The sequence below is a fragment of the Haliotis asinina genome, chromosome 7, assembly GCF_037392515.1.
Source record: "Haliotis asinina isolate JCU_RB_2024 chromosome 7, JCU_Hal_asi_v2, whole genome shotgun sequence".
NCBI lineage: Eukaryota > Metazoa > Mollusca > Gastropoda > Lepetellida > Haliotidae > Haliotis > Haliotis asinina.
The window spans coordinates 24209796-24219795 of NC_090286.1; the positions used below are offsets into that span (position 1 = coordinate 24209796).

Genomic DNA, 10000 nt, shown 5'->3' on the forward strand with positions numbered 1-10000 from the left:
TCAACACAACTGATGTAATGGATCGACTCTTCTTGTAACTCTCAATTATGACGAGGTTTGGACTTGCTTAGTAGTCTGCACACATCTGAGCGAATGCTAATGCGGATCATTCAGGGTTTTCTCTTAGAAATTAGCCCGTTTGTGAGGATTCGACTCCTTACTAAAAGATTCCGTAATCACCCGGCATATGTCAACTAATCGAACTGGAGACTGGTGTTAGGAGACATGTGTGGCTCAGAGGTTGAAATGAGTTTACACATCTTTTCGGCAGATTGCTACCCACAACACACTGTCAGCAAGGAGGAAGTGTTTGAGCAATCAAGCGAGGAAGGCCCTATTGATTAGAAAGAGAGGCGTCTTTTCAAACGACCTGAAGTGTCAAGGCCCGTGATAGCTCAGTTGGTAGAGCGGAGGACTGTAGTGGCAAAGCTGTAATTGGCAATCCTTAGGTCGCTGGTTCGAATCCGGCTCGCGGGACAACTTTTTGCTATTAATAACCACATTTAAGAGGACCAATATCCTTTCAGTTTTGTTCATGCCACTCTTGACGCTTTAAGATATTTAAGATAGATGAAGCAGAATGCAATCAAAGCCTAAATAATGCACTAAAGGAAATAAATGGCTGCAATTTACCCAAAAGAGCCCCAAATGCTAGTCTGATTCCTGACTTCCGAAAACGGCTTGATTGGAGGGAGGAAAAAAGTGTGTCAGGAGTGGGATTTGAACCCACGCCCACATTCGTGGACCAGAACACCCGTACCTCCACTAGGGGAGAAGGTCTGATGCAATACCTTGAGTCTGGCGCCTTAGACCGCTTGGCCATCCTGACAACCATGTCAAAAGTGATATCTTTACGCTTTTGAAGTCACACATGTATTCCTTACCATTGAATTGATGCTGATACACCTAACAAGTCTGCATGCATTCTAGACAGTTTTAGAGTTGCTATTTTCATTCATCTGTGTTCTTGCCTCCTCAAAGCTTCTTATATTCAACACAACTGATGTAATGGATCGACTCTTCTTGTAACTCTCAATTATGACGAGGTTTGGACTTGCATAGTAGTCTGCACACATCTGAGCGAATGCTAATGCGGATCATTCAGGTTTTTCTCTTAGAAATCAGTCTGTTTGTGAGGATTCGACTCCTTACTAAAAGATTCCGTAATCATCCGGCATATGTCAACTAATCGAACTGGAGACTGGTGTTAGGAGACATGTGTGGCTCAGAGGTTGAAATGAGTCTACACATCTTTTTGGCAGATTGCTACCCACAACACACTGTCAGCAAGGAGGAAGTGTTTGAGCAGTCAAGCGAGGAAGGCCCTATTGATTAGAAAGAGAGGCGTCTTTTCAAACGACCTGAAGTGTCAAGGCCCGTGATAGCTCAGTTGGTAGAGCGGAGGACTGTAGTGGCAAAGCTGTAATTGGCAATCCTTAGGTCGCTGGTTCGAATCCGGCTCGCGGGACAACTTTTTGCTATTAATAACCATATTTAAGAGGACCAATATCCTTTCAGTTTTGTTCATGCCACTCTTGACGCTTTAAGATATTTAAGATAGATGAAGCAGAATGCAATCAAAGCCTAAATAATGCACTAAAGGAAATAAATGGCTGCAATTTACCCCAAAGAGCCCCAAATGCTAGTCTGATTCCTGACTTCCGAAAACGGCTTGATTGGAGGGAGGAAAAAAGTGTGTCAGGAGTGGGATTTGAACCCACGCCCACATTCGTGGACCAGAACACCCGTACCTCCACTAGGGGAGAAGGTCTGATGCAATACCTTGAGTCTGGCGCCTTAGACTGCTCGGCCATCCTGACAACGATGTCAAAAGTGATATCTTTACGCTTTTGAAGTCACACATGTATTCCTTACCATTGAATTGATGCTGATACACCCAACAAGTCTGCATGCATTCTGGACAGTTTTAGAGTTCCTATTTTCATTCATCTGTGTTCTTGCCTCCTCAAAGCTTCTTATATTCAACACAACTGATGTAATGGATCGACTCTTCTTGTAACTCTCAATTATGACGAGGTTTGGACTTGCTTAGTAGTCTGCACACATCTGAGCGAATGCTAATGCGGATCATTCAGGGTTTTCTCTTAGAAATTAGCCCGTTTGTGAGGATTCGACTCCTTACTAAAAGATTCCGTAATCACCCGGCATATGTCAACTAATCGAACTGGAGACTGGTGTTAGGAGACATGTGTGGCTCAGAGGTTGAAATGAGTCTACACATCTTTTCGGCAGATTGCTACCCACAACACACTGTCAGCAAGGAGGAAGTGTTTGAGCAGTCAAGCGAGGAAGACCCTATTGATTAGAAAGAGAGGCGTCTTTTCAAACGACCTGAAGTGTCAAGGCCCGTGATAGCTCAGTTGGTAGAGCGGAGGACTGTAGTGGCAAAGCTGTAATTGGCAATCCTTAGGTCGCTGGTTCGAATCCGGCTCGCGGGACAACTTTTTGCTATTAATAACCACATTTAAGAGGACCAATATCCTTTCAGTTTTGTTCATGCCACTCTTGACGCTTTAAGATATTTAAGATAGATGAAGCAGAATGCAATCAAAGCCTAAATAATGCACTAAAGGAAATAAATGGCTGCAATTTACCCCAAAGAGCCCCAAATGCTAGTCTGATTCCTGACTTCCGAAAACGGCTTGATTGGAGGGAGGAAAAAAGTGTGTCAGGAGTGGGATTTGAACCCACGCCCACATTCGTGGACCAGAACACCCGTACCTCCACTAGGGGAGAAGGTCTGATGCAATACCTTGAGTCTGGCGCCTTAGACCGCTCGGCCATCCTGACAACGATGTCAAAAGTGATATCTTTACGCTTTTGAAGTCACACATGTATTCCTTACCATTGAATTGATGCTGATACACCCAACAAGTCTGCATGCATTCTGGACAGTTTTAGAGTTCCTATTTTCATTCATCTGTGTTCTTGCCTCCTCAAAGCTTCTTATATTCAACACAACTGATGTAATGGATCGACTCTTCTTGTAACTCTCAATTATGACGAGGTTTGGACTTGCTTAGTAGTCTGCACACATCTGAGCGAATGCTAATGCGGATCATTCAGGGTTTTCTCTTAGAAATTAGCCCGTTTGTGAGGATTCGACTCCTTACTAAAAGATTCCGTAATCACCCGGCATATGTCAACTAATCGAACTGGAGACTGGTGTTAGGAGACATGTGTGGCTCAGAGGTTGAAATGAGTCTACACATCTTTTCGGCAGATTGCTACCCACAACACACTGTCAGCAAGGAGGAAGTGTTTGAGCAGTCAAGCGAGGAAGACCCTATTGATTAGAAAGAGAGGCGTCTTTTCAAACGACCTGAAGTGTCAAGGCCCGTGATAGCTCAGTTGGTAGAGCGGAGGACTGTAGTGGCAAAGCTGTAATTGGCAATCCTTAGGTCGCTGGTTCGAATCCGGCTCGCGGGACAACTTTTTGCTATTAATAACCACATTTAAGAGGACCAATATCCTTTCAGTTTTGTTCATGCCACTCTTGACGCTTTAAGATATTTAAGATAGATGAAGCAGAATGCAATCAAAGCCTAAATAATGCACTAAAGGAAATAAATGGCTGCAATTTACCCCAAAGAGCCCCAAATGCTAGTCTGATTCCTGACTTCCGAAAACGGCTTGATTGGAGGGAGGAAAAAAGTGTGTCAGGAGTGGGATTTGAACCCACGCCCACATTCGTGGACCAGAACACCCGTACCTCCACTAGGGGAGAAGGTCTGATGCAATACCTTGAGTCTGGCGCCTTAGACCGCTCGGCCATCCTGACAACGATGTCAAAAGTGATATCTTTACGCTTTTGAAGTCACACATGTATTCCTTACCATTGAATTGATGCTGATACACCCAACAAGTCTGCATGCATTCTGGACAGTTTTAGAGTTCCTATTTTCATTCATCTGTGTTCTTGCCTCCTCAAAGCTTCTTATATTCAACACAACTGATGTAATGGATCGACTCTTCTTGTAACTCTCAATTATGACGAGGTTTGGACTTGCTTAGTAGTCTGCACACATCTGAGCGAATGCTAATGCGGATCATTCAGGGTTTTCTCTTAGAAATTAGCCCGTTTGTGAGGATTCGACTCCTTACTAAAAGATTCCGTAATCACCCGGCATATGTCAACTAATCGAACTGGAGACTGGTGTTAGGAGACATGTGTGGCTCAGAGGTTGAAATGAGTCTACACATCTTTTCGGCAGATTGCTACCCACAACACACTGTCAGCAAGGAGGAAGTGTTTGAGCAGTCAAGCGAGGAAGACCCTATTGATTAGAAAGAGAGGCGTCTTTTCAAACGACCTGAAGTGTCAAGGCCCGTGATAGCTCAGTTGGTAGAGCGGAGGACTGTAGTGGCAAAGCTGTAATTGGCAATCCTTAGGTCGCTGGTTCGAATCCGGCTCGCGGGACAACTTTTTGCTATTAATAACCACATTTAAGAGGACCAATATCCTTTCAGTTTTGTTCATGCCACTCTTGACGCTTTAAGATATTTAAGATAGATGAAGCAGAATGCAATCAAAGCCTAAATAATGCACTAAAGGAAATAAATGGCTGCAATTTACCCCAAAGAGCCCCAAATGCTAGTCTGATTCCTGACTTCCGAAAACGGCTTGATTGGAGGGAGGAAAAAAGTGTGTCAGGAGTGGGATTTGAACCCACGCCCACATTCGTGGACCAGAACACCCGTACCTCCACTAGGGGAGAAGGTCTGATGCAATACCTTGAGTCTGGCGCCTTAGACCGCTCGGCCATCCTGACAACGATGTCAAAAGTGATATCTTTACGCTTTTGAAGTCACACATGTATTCCTTACCATTGAATTGATGCTGATACACCCAACAAGTCTGCATGCATTCTGGACAGTTTTAGAGTTGCTATTTTCATTCATCTGTGTTCTTGCCTCCTCAAAGCTTCTTATATTCAACACAACTGATGTAATGGATCGACTCTTCTTGTAACTCTCAATTATGACGAGGTTTGGACTTGCTTAGTAGTCTGCACACATCTGAGCGAATGCTAATGCGGATCATTCAGGGTTTTCTCTTAGAAATTAGCCCGTTTGTGAGGATTAGACTCCTTACTAAAAGATTCCGTAATCACCCGGCATATGTCAACTAATCGAACTGGAGACTGGTGTTAGGAGACATGTGTGGCTCAGAGGTTGAAATGAGTTTGCACATCTTTTCGGCAGATTGCTACCCACAACACACTGTCAGCAAGGAGGAAGTGTTTGAGCAGTCAAGCGAGGAAGACCCTATTGATTAGAAAGAGAGGCGTCTTTTCAAACGACCTGAAGTGTCAAGGCCCGTGATAGCTCAGTTGGTAGAGCGGAGGACTGTAGTGGCAAAGCTGTAATTGGCAATCCTTAGGTCGCTGGTTCGAATCCGGCTCGCGGGACAACTTTTTGCTATTAATAACCACATTTAAGAGGACCAATATCCTTTCAGTTTTGTTCATGCCACTCTTGACGCTTTAAGATATTTAAGATAGATGAAGCAGAATGCAATCAAAGCCTAAATAATGCACTAAAGGAAATAAATGGCTGCAATTTACCCCAAAGAGCCCCAAATGCTAGTCTGATTCCTGACTTCCGAAAACGGCTTGATTGGAGGGAGGAAAAAAGTGTGTCAGGAGTGGGATTTGAACCCACGCCCACATTCGTGGACCAGAACTCCCGTACCTCCACTAGGGGAGAAGGTCTGATGCAATACCTTGAGTCTGGCGCCTTAGACCGCTCGGCCATCCTGACAACGATGTCAAAAGTGATATCTTTACGCTTTTGAAGTCACACATGTATTCCTTACCATTGAATTGATGCTGATACACCTAACAAGTCTGCATGCATTCTGGACAGTTTTAGAGTTCCTATTTTCATTCATCTGTGTTCTTGCCTCCTCAAAGCTTCTTATATTCAACACAACTGATGTAATGGATCGACTCTTCTTGTAACTCTCAATTATGACGAGGTTTGGACTTGCTTAGTAGTCTGCACACATCTGAGCGAATGCTAATGCGGATCATTCACGTTTTTCTCTTAGAAATCAGCCTGTTTGTGAGGATTCGACTCCTTACTAAAAGATTCCGTAATCACCTGGCATATGTCAACTAATCGAACTGGAGACTGGTGTTAGGAGACATGTGTGGCTCAGAGGTAGTAGTATAGGGAATGACAGTTCTGGACCACTTTATGTAAAGCTCACGGAGCCAACTCATCTACGAGAATAAAAAAGGCTACATAAAAGAATGTAGGCGACTGCTCAAGATAGCCACTTAAGTGTTACCTCCCTTTACTGTGAAGCAATTAGACATTGGTTCTCTTAGGTGTAAACACGATGTCTACTGTAAGCGAGCTCAAGCGGGTCGCAAAACAGAGAGGTGTGATCGGGTATTCTCGAATGCGGAAGTCAGCATTGTTGAGATTACTAGGTTTAGAAGCCCCTCCTACGGTAAAACAATTAAAAGCTCAAGCAAAACAGCTTGGATACACGGGTTATTCAAACCTGGGGAGAGCCGGGTTAACAGCATTGTTATCACATGCCCCCGTAGCACGTCCCACTGTAAAACAACTGAAAGCCGAGGCACAGGATTTGGGTTTAGGCGGGTATTCCCGTATGAGAAAACCACAGCTTGTAGAATTATTACGACAGAATAGAGCTATTGACCTACAGTTCGTGCGCACTGAGCGCGCTGTAGGCAACTATTTGAGAGGTTGGCGCATGCACGTTGATAGAAACATAGACATTACAGATATCAAGCCTCTGATAGCTGATAAGGTCAACCAGGAACTAAATAATCTAGGAAGTATCAAGTTTCAGATCACAGTGAAAATGTCGCTCGATAAGCAGGTTGGGAGTACCACTGAGTATGTTCAGCCTTACTTCCGAGGTCAACAAGAGGTCGCCACACATACAGAGACCATTGATACATCAATCGATACCAGTTTTCAGCAGATACGAGAATACCTAGAACGCTACACACACTTGGGGTCCGGGTGGGTTGTAGATAAAATCGATAATATCTATCTAGACATAGCTAACTACGTGCCGTTCAGAGGCGGGTCATACCTAGCCTTGCCTCCCTACTATAGGAACAAACATGCCATAGTAAACGTTAAGAATAGAGGAAACGATTGCCTGAGGTTAGCTATCAGGTCAGCCTTATTTCCAGCTGGCACTCATTCAGATAGGCTTTCTAGTTATCCCCAAGACGATGGGCTCAACTGGGATGGTATAGATGAACCCACCCCCATATCCCAGATCACTAAAGTAGAAAAACAGAATAATCTGGCTATAAATGTCTTTGGGCACGAAGGTAACACAACAATAGTACACAGGGTCAGCCCGGGGAAGGATCGCCAAGTTATCAATATATTCATGATCCAACGAGGTGAAAAGTATCACTACACGTGGATAAAACATCTCAGCCAGTTGTTGCACGACCAGTCGAAACACGATGGGGAAAAACACTTTTGTGTACGATGCCTACATGGCTTCACCCGAGCTGATTTATTAGAATCCCACCGGGATGATTGTCAAGGTGTGGGGCAGACGGCCATACGAGTCGACATGCCTAAGGAAGGTGACAATATCCTAAAATTCAGTAACCACAAGAATCAAATGTCTGTGCCTTATATTATATACGCCGACTTCGAAGCCTTAGTTGTGGGTGGGGATTCCCCCACACACCCTAGTGGTGAGAGCTTCACCTATAAGACACAAGAGCATAAAGCCTGTTCGTTTGGATACATTGTCGTCCGTTGTGACGGGGAAACGAAAGCTCCGGTAGTGTATAGGGGGCATGACGCGGCTGAAAGGTTTCTAAAGTGTTTGCGGGAGGAAGAAAAAATTATTAGGAATGCATTGTATAAAATCGCTCCCATGCGTCTGACCCGAGTCGACAGGCTAGCCCACGCTAGTAGCACTAACTGTCACGTGTGTGAATCACCACTTAACGGTGATTCGGTGAGAGATCACTGTCACATAACTGGTAAGTATAGAGGCGCCGCTCACAACGCGTGCAACCTCAAGCTTAAAATCAACCCGAAGACAATAAACATCCCCGTTGTCTTTCACAACTTGAGAGGGTACGACTCACACTTGATCATGCAGGCCATCGCGAAAATCGATGGTAATATAACGTGCATCCCCAACAACATGGAGAGATACATCTCCTTCAGCTTAAACGGACTTAGGTTCATTGACTCGTTTCAGTTCCTCCTGTCGTCACTCGACAGTCTGGTCAAGGCCAACAATACCTTCCCTATCACCGATCGATACACAGACGCCGAGACTAGACCCCTGCTTATGAGGAAGGGTGTGTACCCCTATGAGTACATGGATAGTTGGGCCAAGTTCACCGAGACCAGACTACACCCTATTGACTGCTTTTATAGCAAGCTGAATGAGGCGTCCGTCTCACGAGATGATTACTCGCACGCGACTAACGTATGGAATAAACTGGGTTGTAAGAACCTGGGTGATTATCACGACCTGTACTTGAGGACAGATGTACTGCTGTTAGCCGACGTGTTTGAGACGTTTAGGTGGACATGTTTAAAGCAGTATAAACTCGATCCCGCATTACACCAGCCCAGGTCTGTCGTGGGATGCCTTGCTTAAAAAGACCGGAGTTAATTTGGAATTGCTCACAGATTACGACATGCACCTATTCATTGAGAAAGGCTTGCGAGGTGGGATTTCCATGGCATCCAAACGATACGCGAAAGCAAATAATCAATACGTGAAAGGTTACGATCCTAACAAGCCAACCAATCACATTCTCTACCTCGACGCAAACAACCTGTACGGCTGGGCCATGAGTCAGTATCTACCTACAGGGGGATTCGAATGGGTACCCCACGTAGATGTTATGGGGGTTGCACCAGATTCGAACAAAGGGTATATCCTCGAGGTTGACTTAGAGTATACCAAGGAATTACACACATCACACAACAGCTACCCCCTGGCCCCCGAACGTATGAGGGTTAACCCAGACTGGATGTCTGAGTACCAACATAACTTGTCAGGTGGGCGTGTGACAGACGTTGAAAAACTCGTGCCTAACTTAATGAATAAGACCAAGTACATCGTTCACTATCGCAACCTACAGCTGTACCTGTCGTTGGGTATGAGGCTGACCAAAATACACAGGGTGCTCATGTTCGACCAGAGCCCATGGATGGAGCCCTACATCAGAATGAACACAGACCTACGAAAAAAAGCCACCAGTGATTTTGAGAAAAATCTCTACAAGCTCATGAACAACTCGGTGTTTGGTAAGACTATGGAGAACCTGAGGAAACGCGTGACCGTGAAGCTGGTTCGGTCGAGTGAGGAAGACAAGCTCAGGAGATTGATAGCCAGTCCGGCATTCAACCGTAGTAAGATATTCACAGACAACCTGGTTGCCCTACACATGAAGAAAAGTCACATAAAATTCAACCGGCCTGTTTACGTGGGGATGAGCATCCTCGATTTATCCAAACACCTGATGTACGACTTTTACTACAACGAGCTCAAGAAACAGTACGGCGACAGGTGTGAAGTGCTGTACACTGACACGGATTCCCTGCTGATGGAGATTCGAACCGAGGACGTGTACGAGGACATGAAAAAACACCTTGATTTACACGACACCAGCGATTACCCTAAGACCCATGCCATACACAGTACTGTAAATAAAAAGATCCTAGGTAAGATGAAGGACGAGTGTGCTGGCACGCCCATAGCCGAGTACATAGGGTTGAGACCGAAGATGTACTCCATACTGAAAGCCGACAATAGTGAGATCCGGAAGGCTAAGGGGGTTAAGAAGTATGTGGTGAAACAACACATCAAACACGCCAGATTCAAGGAAGCCCTGTTCAAGACCCGTACCTTTAGACATAAAATGAACACACTTAGAAGTGATGGACATAAGATATACGGACTGACTATAAACAAGACGTCCCTGTCGCCTATGGACAC

General features: G+C 44.9%; 12 non-coding genes across 12 annotated transcripts; 6 read left to right on the forward strand and 6 right to left on the reverse strand.

The window, feature by feature from the left end:
• Positions 1–384: 384 nt before the first annotated feature.
• Positions 385–477, forward strand: Trnay-gua (transfer RNA tyrosine (anticodon GUA)). The gene is made up of 2 exons: positions 385–421; positions 442–477. It is a non-coding gene; the product is annotated as a tRNA-Tyr (tRNA).
• Positions 478–705: 228 nt separating this feature from the next.
• Positions 706–829, reverse strand: Trnal-caa (transfer RNA leucine (anticodon CAA)). The gene is made up of 2 exons: positions 792–829; positions 706–751 (listed from the first exon to the last, which is right to left on the reverse strand). It is a non-coding gene; the product is annotated as a tRNA-Leu (tRNA).
• Positions 830–1375: 546 nt separating this feature from the next.
• Trnay-gua (transfer RNA tyrosine (anticodon GUA)) lies at positions 1376–1468 on the forward strand. Its single transcript has 2 exons — positions 1376–1412; positions 1433–1468. It is a non-coding gene; the product is annotated as a tRNA-Tyr (tRNA).
• Positions 1469–1696: 228 nt separating this feature from the next.
• On the reverse strand, positions 1697–1820 carry Trnal-caa (transfer RNA leucine (anticodon CAA)). The gene is made up of 2 exons: positions 1783–1820; positions 1697–1742 (listed from the first exon to the last, which is right to left on the reverse strand). It is a non-coding gene; the product is annotated as a tRNA-Leu (tRNA).
• Positions 1821–2366: 546 nt separating this feature from the next.
• Trnay-gua (transfer RNA tyrosine (anticodon GUA)) lies at positions 2367–2459 on the forward strand. Its single transcript has 2 exons — positions 2367–2403; positions 2424–2459. It is a non-coding gene; the product is annotated as a tRNA-Tyr (tRNA).
• A 228-nt stretch (positions 2460–2687) lies between these two features.
• Trnal-caa (transfer RNA leucine (anticodon CAA)) lies at positions 2688–2811 on the reverse strand. The gene is made up of 2 exons: positions 2774–2811; positions 2688–2733 (listed from the first exon to the last, which is right to left on the reverse strand). It is a non-coding gene; the product is annotated as a tRNA-Leu (tRNA).
• A 546-nt stretch (positions 2812–3357) lies between these two features.
• Positions 3358–3450, forward strand: Trnay-gua (transfer RNA tyrosine (anticodon GUA)). The gene is made up of 2 exons: positions 3358–3394; positions 3415–3450. It is a non-coding gene; the product is annotated as a tRNA-Tyr (tRNA).
• A 228-nt stretch (positions 3451–3678) lies between these two features.
• Trnal-caa (transfer RNA leucine (anticodon CAA)) lies at positions 3679–3802 on the reverse strand. Its single transcript has 2 exons — positions 3765–3802; positions 3679–3724 (listed from the first exon to the last, which is right to left on the reverse strand). It is a non-coding gene; the product is annotated as a tRNA-Leu (tRNA).
• A 546-nt stretch (positions 3803–4348) lies between these two features.
• On the forward strand, positions 4349–4441 carry Trnay-gua (transfer RNA tyrosine (anticodon GUA)). The gene is made up of 2 exons: positions 4349–4385; positions 4406–4441. It is a non-coding gene; the product is annotated as a tRNA-Tyr (tRNA).
• Positions 4442–4669: 228 nt separating this feature from the next.
• Positions 4670–4793, reverse strand: Trnal-caa (transfer RNA leucine (anticodon CAA)). The gene is made up of 2 exons: positions 4756–4793; positions 4670–4715 (listed from the first exon to the last, which is right to left on the reverse strand). It is a non-coding gene; the product is annotated as a tRNA-Leu (tRNA).
• Positions 4794–5339: 546 nt separating this feature from the next.
• Trnay-gua (transfer RNA tyrosine (anticodon GUA)) lies at positions 5340–5432 on the forward strand. Its single transcript has 2 exons — positions 5340–5376; positions 5397–5432. It is a non-coding gene; the product is annotated as a tRNA-Tyr (tRNA).
• A 228-nt stretch (positions 5433–5660) lies between these two features.
• Trnal-caa (transfer RNA leucine (anticodon CAA)) lies at positions 5661–5784 on the reverse strand. The gene is made up of 2 exons: positions 5747–5784; positions 5661–5706 (listed from the first exon to the last, which is right to left on the reverse strand). It is a non-coding gene; the product is annotated as a tRNA-Leu (tRNA).
• Between the last annotated feature and the right edge of the window lie 4216 nt (positions 5785–10000).